Genomic DNA, 17,228 nt, shown 5'->3' on the forward strand with positions numbered 1-17,228 from the left:
CACTAGATTTATAACACCTACCCTTTATCATGCAAAAGGTAAATCCAACTATACACCATACCTCCTCTGAACTGCTTGTATTTCTATTCTGTTTGGGTTATTTTTCTCCATCACTTTAGGATTGCCACAGTCTGGCTGGGCACAATTCATGAGCCACTTGTCAAAAGAAACTAACTTTATTTTTAGAACCACACATGCCAAAAAATAGCTCCTCGGGACAAACCCTCAGAGCCCAACTGCCACCACTGGCTTCCCACAAGCCTCTCAACCTCCCCACTCCTCCTGCTCTTGAGGTCCATTGGCTGTTTCGTGTGGGCAGAGCCAAAAAAGTCCCCCAATGAGCAGCTCTGTAGTCTGATAGGGCGGGGAAACAGCCCAATGAGCATCACTGCAGAGGAGCCAATCAGCTAAATGTTGCTGGGGCTGCTGTGAGCCAATCATCAGCTTGCAGTCTGAAAGGGCAGGGAAACAGCCCAATGAGCATCACCGCAGAGGAGCCAATCAGCTAGATGTTGCTGGGCCGCAATGAGCCAATCATCAGCTGGCAGTCTGAAAGTTTGCTTTGGCCCCTTGGGCTGCGGCTCTCAACATCTCCCCCTCTCTGTTTAAACAACAAGCATTTGGCTTAGAGACCGTGCCTGCCTTAGGTTGTCCAATAGTACATATGGTGCTTACCCATTATCGAATGAGCTGACCTCAAGGTGTCATCCACCTGTCTTAGGTTGGTACCATTGCAATTGGATCTTTCCCTTCACTAACTACAGGTCCAGTATACAGCCACACCTGTGGAGTGGTCTTTGTACCAGGGGGAGGGTGAGGTTTTTTGTCTCACTTCTGTTGGCCCCCAAATTTTAGCTGAATGACCATGACAAGCAGAAGGGAGAAAGATACACCGAGGCAATTGACGGCACCTTTTGGAAAAATTGTACCACCAATGACATCATCAGCAAAAATACCCCAACACTACCACAAGCGCTGCACAAACAGATAGTTCACAATGCATGCAGGTGAATTCACAAAGCATACAAGTGATACATAGTCCAGGCAAGTTCTGCAAGCAGTTCAGTGATGACTATTGCAGAAGCTGTAGATTGGTTTTATCTATGTCTTCACAAGCACTGGGATGAAGATAGGAATTCTGGCAATAATGGCTAAAGAAAAAATTATGTAACATTCCAGAAGGCACTAAAAGAATTTTTCTTAACAATTAATATTGTCTTGAAGAGAATTATTAAATATAATGAAAAAGAAAGGTGAAAGTAAACAAACAGATCTGTTAACCTCCTTTTTTGTTCACATTTTAAAATAATCCTCAACAGGTGTTTACCCAATTTAAATTAAAACACTTACATCACATGAATAAAAAAAATATATTTCGATCCATTTTTTCATGAGCGCTCATCATATATGATATATGGACATATGTACATTCAAACATAAAACACAAAATACAAGTGTGCAGAAATAATATAATACATACAACACATAATATAATAGTGAAGACCTTATTACTTTTTACAGGTGAAATCTCCATTGCAATGTCTAAAAACTCTATCGTCCAAAAATAGGACTGATCAGCAAAACATTAACATAGGTCTGTATGAGCTCAAAAAACAAAATAGAACTTCATGATATGGGAAAGGGCAATAATAAAATAGATATTGAAAAAAAGCATCCTGGTTCTGTCACAGATGTAAGAATAGCCAAACTGGAGTTCTGGATATCAGCTGTTATGCATTTGACCCAAATCATCTTCTTTTTGGTCTGTAGAAATCGCTTTAGTTATTTTCTCTGGAATCCAAATCGGCTGCTGTTCTCCCTGTGGAAACACATAAACAGACCCCTGACTCCAGGCAATCACTGGGTCAGGACCTTAGTTAATCTCTCTGGAATACAAATAGGCTGCTGTTCTCCCTGTGGAAACACACAAACAGACCCCCGACTCCAGACAATTACTGGGTCAGGACCTTTCCATTGTTCTGTTAGAATATCCTTCCAAGGTACCTTGGGCTTATGTACATTTTTTAGACACATATGCCTTTCCCCAGCACTAAGCCCTGATGAATCCAAATTTTAAAAGTTTAGAGTAAAAAGGGTTATTTTAAGTTTATCTTTGGGGAATATATACCCCTTCCCAATTCCGTCTTTTTGCTTTAATAAGTACATTTTAATTGTTTGATGTGCTCTTTCAACTATGCCTTGTCCCTGTGGATTGTATGAGATTTCTGTTATATGAGCAATGCCAAATGATGAGCAAAATTGTTTAAAAGAGGTAGAAGTATAACCAGGGGCATTATCTGTTTTTAACTGTTTTGGAACGTCCACAGTGGCAAAATTTTGTAAGCAATGAGATATAACATCTTTACTTTTTTTCTCCGGCATGAAGGGAGCCCATCAAAAATCCAGAAGAAGTATCAACTGTAACATGCAAATATTTTAATTTTCCAAATTCTGGCATATGTGTGAGGTCCGTCTGCCAATTATGGTTATGTATCAATCCTCTAGGATTGACTCCAAGATTAACTTGTGGTAAAAAGGTCACACAATTTTGACATTGTTTTATTATTTGTCTAGCTTGATCCTTAGATATTTTAAAGCGCTTTTGTAATGTATTAGCATTGACATGGAACTTTTTATGAAAATTTGTAGCTTCTTCTACTGTAGAGAAAATATGTATGTCATGTGTAGTTTTATCTGCTAAATCATTGCCCAAACTAAGGGCTCCAGGCAATCCTGTATGTGCCCTGATATGTCCTATAAAGAAAGGATCTTTTCTGTCCCAGTTGTTTTAGTAATTGCATTGATTGTTCTGTATTCCCCAAAACTCTGGTAGCTGTTTGAATAAGCCTATCTACAAATTCAGCATAAGGTTCATTAGCTCCTTGTATTACCTTTGATAATTGACCTTGTAAACCTCCATGTCCTTGTAAAGTCTTTCATGCCTTAACTGCATCTACAGCAATTTGTGCATATACACCAGGATCATATGCAATTTGTTGCTGCTGATCCTCATAAGGTCCCTTTACTAACAACATATCTAGATTTCTCTGAGGATAACCAGCTGCTGCATTTCACCTAGCCATCTCTTTGCAAAATTCCTCATTGACAACCTTCCATAACAGGTATTGTCCTCCATTTAGCACAGCTTTACACATATTAACCCAATCTTCTGGCGTCATGTTCAAGTTGTTAATGGATTCGACCATGCATACAGTGAAGGGTGCTTGAGGACCATAGGTTGTTACGGCCTCTTTTAGCTGCTTCACTGCTTTGAAATTTAAAGCATGGTGAACTCGCTGCCCTCCTGCATCAAATACAGGGTATGTTAATATTTGAGATCTTGTCTCAGAATCCCAACTATCAACTGCTGGGGTTTGAGGCTTCGCAGCATATGGAGGTGGCCTTGTAAGTTGGACAGTTACGTCTTTTGGAGATAGAAAGGTGTTAGTAGCAGTCTCCTTAGAGATGGTGCTGTTGGCTGGACACTTACACCCTCTGTTGATAGAAAGGTTTTAGTAGCAGTCTCCTGTTGTAACTTTACCCCTGATGGCTTTTTCTGCTTTACACTTTTTTTCTCTGTCTTGCTTGAGAGGCCTTCTCTTTTACTTGAATTTTTCCTCTGTCTGACTAGTTCGAGAGACTTTTCTTTAAATTGAATTTTTTCCTCTGTCTATTTCGAGAGACTTTCTCTTTTAATTTAATTTTTTCTTCTGTCTGACGTTTTCGAGAGATTTCTCTTTTACTTGATTTTTCCTCTGTCTGACTAGCTCGAGGGACCTTCTTTTTTACTTGAATTCTTATCTCTCTCTCACTAGCTTGAGAGACGTTCTCTATTACTTGAATATTTCTACTGTAACTATAATACAACTCAAGAAGATAATGCCAAACAAAACTGAAACAGAATGAAACAAAAGTGGAACAACAGAAAATTATTATAATAGCTTTTCTATCCTCCTGAAATGTCCATCGATCTTTCTCCCTATCTGTTCCTCAGATGTGAGTGGTTTTTCTTCCATCTTACCCATCTCCAGGGACAGGCAAATTTTGTCTCATGTTCTGACAATAGGTAGGAAAGGCAGAATGTTTCTTTTGGTGTGGACAGTGTCTACTAAGTCTTTTGACAAGGCCAGTGTTTCTATGTCTGTGTATCTCTCTGTGTTTGTTGTTGTAGAACATAGAGAAGAGAATGCATCAATCGATGTGTCCTGTCTAATACAAAGCTTCCCAGCATTCATCCTCCCCAACGTAAGAATGAAGTGTGGCTTGCCTTATGGATGGGCAACACCTACTATCTTCCTAAGTTCCTGTTTTCTTCCTGAATTTTGGCCACTCTCCAGGATAGTCTCATGATTTTGTGTCCAAGATATGTACCATGTCCAAACTCCGTGACATGGCCATGTACTGCATAGCTGAAGGGAATGGGAGCATCTCAGAAAACTCAGACATCAGTGTGACTCGTAAAGACTCAGTGGAGAAACCCTGCTTTGGCACATTTGCTAATCTATTGTTCATTTGCCCTGCATGTCAGGAAGGTCTCTGCCTCAGGCCAAAACTTTGTGAAGCCTGAAGAAAACGGTTTTCAAATGGAAATGAATTTGTATCACCTGTGGCTCTTTGCTTACTTGCTTTGGAAAGGGATGTGTCTGAATCAGCCTCTTGGCCCTGTGTGAGGCTGTGGCTTAGATCTCAGCACCTGACGGATCTAAAGAATGATCTCATGTGTGCATCCAAAAACTAATTGCCAAAAGAGCAGTCATTGTGGATGAAGTCTCTCGCCTTCTGCTCTAAGTTTCCTGACCTCCATCAAGTGAGAACAGGGATCCTTTGGGTAAAATGAGTTCTTCAAATCCCTACAGAGTCTAGCCCATAGGTGTTTGGGTTTTCTCATGACTCCAATTCACATAAAGAATCTAAATTCCACAGACAGAAGCCCTACAATTGGAGAAGCAGAGCAGAATTAACGTCAGGCCTATTTGATCACTCCTGTTTCACAGGAAGGGTGTCCAGGCCACCCTGACTTCATGCAAATGAGGGGCAAGGGAGCTTATTTTGAACACTCTCTTTGGCTGCAACCCTCATGGAAACCTCCAGCCAGAGGTTATGATGAGTGTTTATATGGAAGAAGATGAGGGCCATGTGGGAGTGTTTTGGTATTAATTGTGGTCATGTTTGTAGCGGTTGGAAGAGATGCCTGGGTCCAACTGGGCTTTAACCCTTGTGTGATTCCTTTAGAGACTGAGTTCTGGAACTGACTTCAGAGATGTATTGCCATGAATTGTCTTGGGATTTTAATAGCCCATGCATGAGAGTCGCCCATGGAAACTGAGATCTACTCCCAGGGTTGCTTTCCACACAGCACTGCGAATCTCAGCCTGGATATCACATGATTTTATTCTGAAAGACATGACAACCATTGTTGAGAGTCAAAACACACATGGTCCTCACATTGTAGACCTCAATGGGCCTGGCTTCATGTGACCTTTTGGCCACTCTTTGGAAAAGCTTGCCTGTGAGAGTTCTCCAGATGTTTCATTGAAATGAGCTTCCTCAACATTTAATATTTCCTAATTGAATTGAAACCCCCAGTGCCTCCAACTTCATCCTTGAGAAGTGGCTAGAAAAATGCCATGAAATTTCTGAAATTCCCATGACAAAGTTGCACTGGAGAACCTTTGGATGTCCTGTTGCTGATCATGAGTATACCAGACAGTGCCTTGATTGACTGGGTTTCATGAAAATGTTGTAGAACAGAGATGCCAGTAATTTGGAGCCTGCTGATTAGTGGGCCTAGAGCAGTGGTCTTCAGGTGTGTGATAAAAAATGTGTTTTGGGGCCATGTGTATCTTCCATTTGAATTCCAAATGGCTTGTGACTGACATGGCGCAGCCAGCAGACTCTTCTATGTAAAGGCATCTTGATATATGGATAGGTTTCAGGGCAATGTTCAGAATCAGGTTGGTACGGTTTTGGGGGCAAGCTATGTGGGATAGAAGCCAGATTGGTGCATTCTTCTGTGGATCCTGACCAACCACATGTGACAGAACTCCTTCAAGGACTGTGTTCCAGTTGAACTTTTTTTATTTCATGAAGCATATACCAAACTCCCAGTGCACTAGCAAGAAACACCATGGAAAGTGGAGGATGACCAAATGGCTTCACAGTCCACACGGGGAGACACTTAGCCCCCAGTGGCCACAGTTTACCTAAAAAGAGGGAATTCAGCACTGGTGCCTCATGTTCATTGGAAAATAAGAAACCATGTCCTCCAGGTCACACAGATGCAGACCCAGCTTTGATGGTCTCACTACAAAGGTACGTAAAGCTCCTGACCAAAACATATATTTCAAGTGCCCAACCTCAGAGGCAGTTTCTCAAGAAGTCTTTAGTCCAGCAGAGCTCCATGTTTGTGAAGTGTTTATCCTGTCCCTTACTTTTGGAAACTCATCAACCACTTCCAAAGTTGTGAAACCATGAGCATATTCAATTCCAGATATGTATTCACAGATTTTTTTAACTCTTCTCATATAATTGTGTATTACTTAAGGTGAGGGTAATGTCAAGGCATTGTTCAGCATGAGAGTGGGAAGATTTTTTGTATCACAATTTTGCATACAATTTGGATTAATTTTCCTAGTTGAACAACATTATACATAAATCCATGTTCAGTAAAATAAATATTTTTGCATCCGTGGATGATATATATTTCACTATGAATTTCAATTTGCATATATATTGCTACTTTTTAATGTCTTTGTTTGTTTTGTGCGTGTGTATATATATATATATAGATAGATAGATAGATAGATAGATAGATATAGATCCTATCCAGATTTTTCAAAATATGAAATATATGTGTTTTATTATACACTCTCTAAATTCTATAATGTTCATATATGTGGATTTATAATCAACTTTTTACAAGTTTATACTCAGAAATTTTCATTACCTGAAATACATATTTGTTTCCAAATACCGATAACTAACTTCAGTGAATGATGAATACAAATCCTAATTTTTCTACAGTAACTGACTCAGTTTTACATCAATACAAGTAGATTCCTATGGGGCATGACATGTATTTTGACGTTCATTTTTATTCAACACTGGTACGTTGCTATTTCTTCAGTTTATGCACATCATACGATATATATTTCATCCACAAGTTAGCATATTTATAGATTTATAGGCATTTGTTTCATTTTCAATTACTTCCTGCTTCATAAAACATGTATTCCTCCATGCTTTTTGACTGGTCGTTTCATGAGACCACTATCAAAACACATGATTTTTGAATTACATAATCACTTTTGAAGCAAAACTAACACCCTTCATGATAAAACATAACCCTAATATTACCAATGGATGTATTACTGGTTGGAATGAATGATAGTATATCAATATAAGATTTCTTATATATTTTAAGATATCAATTCAATCCATTATTTAAAGTAGAACTAGTTATATTATTTATTCACAGTGTGGTCTTCTCATGCATTATCTCTATATTCATATATGCAGGGTACATCTCTTTGTACCCCCAATACTAATTTATACATCTTCAAATATTGCTCCCAGAAATGGTAGAAGAATTACTCATGTAACCTGACCTACATATATATTTTATCACAGTAATATTCTGCACACAAAACGCAAGGTTCACACTTATGATTGCACCATAGCCTAAATGCAAAGTGAACATGGATTACTAAAAACATCCATGTCCAGGTTGTTTAATGCTCACAAATATCAATCTTATTGGTGACTACATATTTGTTTCTTCCTAAGATTATATATTCAAACTCAACCCTGTTGGAAATGTCTAATCCTATCACTCACATTATACTTTGCCTGATTTTCTAATGTCTCTATTGATATCTGCTTTCCTACATATTTTCCTCAGTTCATCATATGACTGACTCTTCTCATGTGCTGACAATTACATTCACTCTCTAACCGAAACCCTATTACTAAAGACATTTTTTCCAAAACCTATATTCACTCTTCTTCCTAAACCTACCGGCTATTCCAGTTTGAGTGGATGTTCTCTTCTACATTCAATCATCCAAGGTATAAAAGTCTTTTGCCATTCGATATCGAATTATCTGAGAAAACTGAGCAGAATATAATTCAAAGATAAGTATCCCAAACAAGGGCAAAATGCCCTTCTGGGCTTCAAATCTTACCTAGATTTCTGTTTTCATAGTTATATATCACCAATATATTCTTATAAATATTGCATTGTCCAATACCATTATTCATCCCTCAGAATTATTCCTAACCCAAATGAAACATGTTATTAACCCTAACTATGCACTGTTCCCTCAATCTAATTTTACAGAAGAACAGGGAAAGAGTTTGTCTTACAATACAGGAAGGTAGATGATCTTCCACCTGCTGAGAACCTCAAAGGTCCATGCAGAAATTATCCCTGGAGAAGATGTAGGCAGCTATGAAAGACCTGAGAGAGATCCTTAAGGAAATGACCACACCTCACATTTTTGGTGATAGAACACTGTGAACTTTTGATCCAGGAATCCAGGAACCCAGAGTGAGTCCCAGTCCCAGTCCCAGTGGGCTCCCTTGTTTTGATTGAACAAGGACAGAGTCATTATTTTTTGGTCCTACTGTTGTGAGGATGACCAAATGCCAGGAAAGCTCTGAAAACTGGCCTTTCCAGAGAAAGCAGGTAGTGGCTCACCGCGGACTCCTAACAACTTCACAGAGTTGGCTAAGGAGACCAGATCTGAGACAGGACAGGCCATTTTGGGGGAATATATAATGGCCCACCAGTCAGACCACCGTCTGGATAGTCACAGACCTACTTGGGGGAAGGAGGTGCCTTCTTGGTTGTGGGTGTGAGTTTGTTGTTTTGTCTCATGTTCTGAGAATAGGTAGAAAAGGCGGTTTGTTTTTTTGGTATGGACTGTTTCTAGAAAGTCATGTGACAAGGCGAGTGTTTCTATGTCTGTGTATCCCAATGTGTCCGTGGTTGTAGACATTAGAAAATAGAATGCATCAATGGATGTGTCCTGTCTAGTAGAAAGCTTCCCAGTATTCATCCTGCCCAATTTATGATTAGGCAGAAGATTGCCTTATGGATGGGCAACACCTGCTATCTTCCTAAGTTCCTATTTTTTTCCTGAATTCTGGTCACACTCCAGAATAGGCTCATGGTTTTGAGTCCAAGATATGTACCACCTCCAAGCTCTGTGATATGGCCATGTACTGGATAGCTGAAGGGACTGGCGAGCATCTCAGAAAACTCAGATATCAGTGTGACCAGAAAAGTCACAGTGGAGAAACCCTGCTTTGGGCCTTTTGCTTACCTATTGTTCTTTTGCCCTGAATGTCAGGAAGGTCTTTGCCTCAGGCCACCCCTTTGTGAAGCCTGAAGAAACAGTTTTCAAATGGAAATGAATGGGCATCACTTGTGGCTCTTTGCTTAATTGCTTTGGAAAGGGATGTGTCTGAATCAGCCTCTTGGCCCTGTGTGTGGCTGTGGCTTAGATTATCAGCACCTGATGGATCTAAAGAAAGATCCCATGTGTGCATCCAAAATAAAGGGCAAAAATTGCAGTCCTTGTGGATGAAGTCTCTAGCATTTCTCTGTAAGGTTCCTGACCTACATCAAGTGAGAATAAAGATCCTTGGGGCAAATGAATTCTTCAAATCCCTGCAGAGGCTTGCCCATATGTGCTTGGGTTTTCTCATGACTCCAAATCACATAAAGAATGTAAACCCCACAGTCAGAAAGCCTCAAATTGGAGAAGTGGAAAAGTATTAATGGCAGACCTATTTGATCACTCCTGGTTCACATGAAGAGTGTCCAGGCCCCCGATATTTTAGGCAAAGGAGGGGCAAGAGAGCTTATTTTGGACAATGTCTTCGGCTGCGCCCCTAATGGAAAACTCCAGCCAAAGGTTATGATGAGTGTCTGTATGAAAGAAAATGCGGGCCGTGTGAGAGTGTTTTGGTATTAATTGTGGTCATTTGTGTGGCGGTTGGAAGAGATGACTGGGTCCACCTGGGCTTGAACTCTGGTGTGATTCTCCTTATAGACTGAGTTCTGGAACTGACCTCAGAGAAGTATTGCCATCAATTGTTTTGGAATTTTAGGAGACCACGCATGAGAGTCACCCTTGGAAACTGAGATCTAGGCCCAGATTGACTTTCCACAGATCACTGAAATCTCAGCGAGGATATCACATGATTCTATTCTGAAAGACTTGGCAGCCATAGTTGAGAGTCACAAAACACATGGAACTCACATTGTAGAACTCAATAGGCCTGGCTTCATGTGACCTTTTGGCCACTCTTTGGGAAGCCTTGCCTGTGAGAGTTCTTTAGAGCTTTCATTGAATTGAGCTTCCTCACCATTTAATGGGTCCTGAATATATTGAAATCCACAGTGCCTCCAACATCATCCTTGAAAAATGGCTAAATAGATACCATAAAATTTTTGAAATTCCCATGACCAGGTGGCACTGGAGAACCTTTGGACCTCCTGATGCTGATCTTGAGTATGCCAGACACTGCCTTGATTGACTGGGTTTCATGAAAATTGTGTAGAACAGAGATGCCAGTATGTTGGAACCTGCTGAATAGTGGACCTAGAACAGTGCTGGGCAGGTGTGTGATATAACATGTGGTGGGGCAATGTGGATCTGCATTTGGCTTCCAAACGGCTTGTTACTGACATGGTGCAGCCAGCAGATACTTCTGTATAAAGGTATCTTGTTATATGGAGAGGTTTCAGGGCAATGTTCAGAATCAGGTTGTTATGGTCAAGGGGGCAAGCTATGTGGGATAGAAGCCTGGTTGGTGCATTTTCCTGCAGACCCTGACCCACCACTCATCACAGAACTTTCTCCAGCACTGTGACCCAGTTGAACTCTTTGTATTTCATAAAGCAAATACGAAACTCCCAATGCAGCAGCAACAAACACCACGAAAATTGGAGGATGACCAAATGGCTTCACAATCCACACTGGGAGACACTTAGCCCCCAGTGTCCACAGGTTACCTACAAAATGAGAATTCAGCAATGCTGCCTCATTTTCATTAGAAAATAAGAAACCATGTCCTCCAGGTCCCATAGATGCAGACCCAGCTTTGATGGTCTCACTACAAAGGAAGCTAAAGCTCCTGACAACAACATATATTTCAAGTGCCCAACCTCAGAGTCAGTTTCTCAAGAAGTCTTTAGTCAAGCAGAGCTCCATGTTTGTGGAGTGTTCACTCTGTCCCTTAATTTTGGAAACTCCTCTACCACCTCCAAGGTTTCAAAATCCTGAGTATGTTCCATTCCCGATATGTTTTCACCGATTTTCTAACTCTGCTCCTCTAATGATATTTTAGTTGGGGCGAAGGTACTGTCAAGGCATTGTTTTGGAAAAGAGTGAAAACATTTTTGTGTAGCACATATTTACATACACATTGTATTCATTTTCCAATTTTCCATTCGAAATACTGAATCCCTGAAACTAACCCCTACCCTACTACACTCTGACTACTAATACTAATAAGATGGAGAAAAATAACATAAACAGAATAGAAATACAACCATTTCAGAGGAGGCATGGTGTATAGTTGGACTCACCTTTTGCATTATATAGGGAAGGAGTTATAAATCTTGTCAATTTTTTGTTGAAATAGTTCTCCATGTTTTTTTTTAAAGTTAACCAATATGTGAATTCCTGTCTCCCTTTCTCTGTAGCCTATTCACTACCTGTATTTTTATATGCACAGATAGAATCCTGCCTGGTACCACACGTACATTCTTGTGAGGTGGCTGACTTGGCAGATACACATTGTAAGGGATCACTCCTCTTAAACGATATTGGAACTGAAAATTCAAATTATGGTTGAGCTTCCTACTTGAACAATATTATTCATCAATTCATGTTAAGTAAAATAAATATTTTTCTATCTGTTGATGTTATATATTTCATTATGAATTACAAGAAAAGAAATATGTGTGTTATTTTACACTCATCAAATTCATTCATATTCATGTATGTGTATTTATAATCAACTTTTCACAAGATTATTCTTAGAAATATTCATTCACCTGAAATACACATTTGTTTCCTAGTACTGAAAAGTAACTTCAGTGAATGGTGCATACAAATCCTAATATTTCTACAGTAACTGACCCAGTTTAACATCAATGCAAGTAGATTCCAATCGGACATGATGTGTATTTTGACGCTCATTTTTATTCAACACTGGTAGACTACTATTTCTTCAATTAATGTACATCATAGGATATATATTTCATCCACAAGTTAGAAAATTTATAGGCATTTGTTTCACTATCAATCACTTTCTGCTGCAGAACACATGTATTCCTCCATGTTTCTTGACTGGTCTTTTCATGAGAAAAGGGATGGACAAGGCAAGGCAAGGCACCTAAGATAACACCGAATACAGGGAAACAGTACTATTTTGTTGCAACAGGATTTAAAGGGCATTGCTTCTATTGTAATCAATTAGTTCCCTGAACCCCAAGTTTACGTTGTTTCAGAATTTTATACCCAACATTTAAGGGAGGGGCTCAGAAGTTCACAGTCTGCAGAAGTTCACAAAAAGCAGTTTTTGTTTCTGTTTTTTTTCTCTGTTCTGGGCAAGTAAACATTTTAAGGACACTTGGGAGGGGGAGAGCTTTTTCTTCTCTTTTGTTTTTCTCCCTGCCAGCTGTTACCATGGAGTCCAGTTGGTAACTTCTTTATCTTGGAAATGTAGCCATCTCTGTGATGCCCCAATTCAAGGCCAGAGGCCTTGTTCACATATTGCCAGCATTGTGACTGACTCTTTCCAAACACATTATTTTGGATTTCCATTATCGCTTTTGAAGCTAAACTAACATATCTTCATGATAAACCATAATCATAATATTAATATTAGATGTATAACTGGTTGGAATGAATGATTGTATATCAATATAATATTTCTTATATATTTTCAGATATTAATTCAATCCATTATTTAATTTGGAAACAGTTATATTATTTATTCACTGTATGGTCTATTCATGCATTATCTCTATATTCATGGACACAGTGTACACCTCTTTGTATACCCAATGCCCATTTATATGTCTTCAAAATATTGCTACCAGAAATGGTGGAAGAATTACTCATGTAACCCGATCTACATATGTATTTTATCACAGTAAAATTCTGGACACAAATGCAAAGGTCACACTTATGATTGTACCAAAGCCTAAATAGAAAGTGAGCATGGATTACAAAAAAACATCTATGTCAAGGTTGCCTAATGCTCTCAAATGTCAATCCTATTGGTGACTACATATTTGTTTCTTCCTAAGATTATATATTCTAACTCAACCCTGTTGAAAATGTCTAATCGTATCACTCACTTTATACTTTGCCTGATTTAGTAATGTCTTTATTGATATCTGCTTTCCTACATATTTTCCCCAGTTCATTATTGTGACCGTTCACATGTGTTGACATTTACATTCACTCTCTAACAGAACCCCTGTTGCTAAAGAACTTTTGTTCCAAATCCTATACTCAGTCTTCTTCTTAATCCTACCGACTATCCCTTTTTGACTGGATTTTCTCTTCTACATTCAATCATCCAAGTAATGTTCGTGTGAGCGTCAGAGGAAGAGACCACCAAGAGCCTGTCTCATGCAACAGCAAAGGGTTTATTGGGGGTCCAGCATGCTGGGGTTCAGAGCTCACAGGAATAGAGCAGAGTACCCTGAGAACAGCTTAAGCAGACCTTATATTCTTTCCTTAGAAAGGGCAGGGACGGAAGTTTATTGATGGGTCAGGGCGAGTGGGCGGTTTGCGTGTAAACCGTTGAGAGAATACATTCTGCAATTTGGCAGTTGGGGACAACACATTCTGGGAACAAGATTAGCAAACAGTTCTCAATATTTCAACAGTGTTTTGTTAGGCATACAGAAAAATAGGAACTTACAAGTACCTTTTTGTTAACCTTTCATTCCCCACTTCTTCTTCTGGCTACTTTTAATTATAAAAGTGATCATTGGCTGGTGTCACATTCTATGTCTTCAAGTGGGTTATTACCATAAGTTTAACTTGTCCAATTTGAGCTTGGAGAAAAGAAATTACACGTTTGAGCAAACAGGGTTTAATAGTTTGCAATAATATGAGGATTATTATTGGACCGGCCAGGGTTGGTAAAAAAGTAGTTAACCAGGGGGAATGTATGGATCAGAATCAAACCAACATTTTTGGGCCTCTCTCAGTGACGCTCTTCAAGGTGTCTTTTTAATTTACTCATAGATTTTTTTTTACAACTCCAGTATGGTCAGCATAAAAACAACATTCTTCCCTCAATGCAGCACAAAGGCCCCCTTCTCTCATGAAGGGGCGGTCCAACCCTCGACTGTTTTGTAAAACAACTTTAGACAGAGCGGATAAATATTCCTGCAAAGCTGTGATGGAGGTTTCTAATATTAAGTTTTGTTCTATTGCTGCTTCTAATTGGGTCATTTGTTGTGTCCCATGGACTAGAGCAAAGGTTTCTGTGCCGACCCCTGCAGCAACTCCTATTCTTAATAGGATGGTTAAAGTTAGGGATATATGTTCCCTGGGGAACCGTGTTGTATGCCCCCCTGTTTGAACTTCAAATGAACCTGCATCATTATAGAGCACTCTGGGAAACATCTGCACCATTACACAATTAATCACATCTGTTGACCATTTAATGAAAAGATAAACAATTTTTAAGTATATAGAATTATACTGTTGTAGGGACCGACAAGGCAAGGCACCTAAGATAGCACTGAAAACAGGGAAACAGTGCTATTTGGTTGCAACCGGATTCAGAGTGCATTGCTTCTGTTGTAATCAATTAACTCCCTGAACTCCAAGTTTAGGTAGTTTCAGAATTTTGTACCTAATATGAAAGGGAAGGGACTCATAAGTTCACAGTCTGCAGAACTTCACAAAAAGATTTTTTTTTCTGTTTTTTCCTCTGTTCTGGGCAAGTTAACTTTTCAAGGACACCTGGGAGGAAGAGAGCTTTTTCTTCCTTTTCTTTTATCCCCATTCAGCTGTTACCATGGAGCCCAGTTGGTAATTTTTTATTTTAGAAATGTAGCCATCTCTGTGAAGCCCCAGCTCAAAGCCAGAGGCCTTGTTCACATGTTGTGTGAAAAACTATTAAGGGGTTGTCTAGCTTAGGAGTGCTGATTTTTCCAAGCAGTGGCCAATTATAACAGGGCAACAGAAATAGTGGAAGTTTATCTACACTTAACCCTTTCATAGGGACTATTTTGCTGAAAGTCCTAAAGTCATCCGTGGTGAAGACTTCTGGAGAAGTTCAGTTAAGGTTTTTCTGTGGGCCTGGTATAGAGGGGAAAGATGGGGAAGGTGAGGAGTGAGAGCAGCTCCGTGGATCTGAGAATGAAGAAGGAGAGATGTAAAAGCATAATGAAAAAGGGGTTTGGGATTTTCCTAGCAACAAAAACTTGAGCAGTAGAACAGGTAGAGCAGAGGGGAAGACGGGAGTGAGTATCCCAGAAAGCCTGTGAGGGACTTTAAATTCTTAGTAACCTGTTTTCAGTGATGACAAAGCAACTTTAAAGGCCATTTTCATTACATCTTGGATAGGGGTCTGAGGGCTCTAATCAACTGGTTTGAGCTTTGGGTTATCTGGTAAGAGGACCTGGTGGTACCCTGTGCGGGCACTGAGAGGAGAAGAGAGGAGTGAGTGGGTGGAGGGGTACCTCAGTACCTGCTACCTCAGCAAGGGGTCAATGGTCTGAGAACTGGCGGAGGTTTGGGTTTTTGATCTAGTAATTGGAGGAGAGAAATCAGGTTGCTGAGGTGGGACTGACAGCAGAGAGAATGGAGCAGAAGGCTGAGGGTGAGGATCTATTGGAGATGCATAGTTCAGGAAGTGAGCGAAGGACGTAAAAGGCCTCCACATAGGGGAATTTCCTTTCACCCTTTGGAGTACTTGTAGAAGTTAAAAAGGTCACACAGAATTTGAGGATCTAGAGACTCCTCTGTGGGCCATCGGTTTTGGTTGTCTAATTGGTAATATGGCCAATGCTGTGTACTGAATTTGATGAGGATTTTGGGTTCCACCAGGCAGCCCTGTATGCTCAAATCCCCATGACTTACAGAAGAAGTTGGCTTTTCCCCCACACAGCCATGGCTGTTTGTGGCTTTGATAGTCTGCTGGGCAAACATACTAATCTAGTCTAGACAACCTGCATCTGAATTGCGTGTCCCTACATCCATAATGTTGTTTCCATTATCTATGGTACGGAAGGGATTTAATGGAATTTTAGTGGGATCTCTTCATCAGGGATATCCTAATAGGAAAGACGTATAGCCAGCTGACAAATGTCTGGGTGGAGAGATGGCCACAAGGTCCCTAAGGGAGCTGTATGTGAGATAGAGCATACTTCTTGTCTAGTAGGATATTTGATAAGCCATCGCTGCTGAACGGGCTGATGAGTGTTAGGTCTACTGGTGGCCAAGGGGAGAGTCTATAGCCTTATCCACATGGTGAATATGCAATTTGAAAGGGTTACCAGTCTTTCCCAGTTTCTAGCCAGAGTCTGGACAGGGTGCAGGCTAGAGATGAGAGGCATGGATCCAGGAAGTGTTTCTGTCTACTTTTACCACTGTACGTGTTATAAGTAGCACCTGGTATGGTCCTTTCCAGCGGGATTCCAGGGATGACACCTGATGTTATCTTATGTAGATGAAGTCCCTTACTTGATATCGATGTGGAGTCCCCTTGTCCCCAGGTTGGAAGGCAGTTGTCAGCTGTTTCCACAGGTATCATTGAGTTCTTTCAAGAGATTTAAGTCTGTCAAGCAAGGGGGTGTGGAAGGTATCGTTAGGTCTTAGAGTTGGGGTTAGGTCCCTTACTGGAGGAGTGGCACCACAGAGAATTTCACAGGGGGAGCGGTTACACAAAGAAACAGAGGGAGTATTTCTTGCATAAAACAGTGCATAAGGCAGGAGCATAGTCTAATCTTTTATGCTGGTCTGTAAGCTTAATTTCCTTAAGGTCTCTTTATGGTTCTATTTTTTTTTTCCTGTCCTGAGCTCTGGGGTCTATATGCACAATGTAACTTCCAATTAATCCCCAGGGTCCTGGCTAAGCTCTGACTCACCTGGGCCATGAACACCGTTCAATTAACAGACCCTATTACCTCAGGCAGGCCGTGTCTTGGAAAAATATCTTTTAGGATCTACTTGACCACC

This window comes from Callospermophilus lateralis, chromosome 15 (genome assembly GCF_048772815.1).
Source record: "Callospermophilus lateralis isolate mCalLat2 chromosome 15, mCalLat2.hap1, whole genome shotgun sequence".
NCBI classification, from domain to species: domain Eukaryota; kingdom Metazoa; phylum Chordata; class Mammalia; order Rodentia; family Sciuridae; genus Callospermophilus; species Callospermophilus lateralis.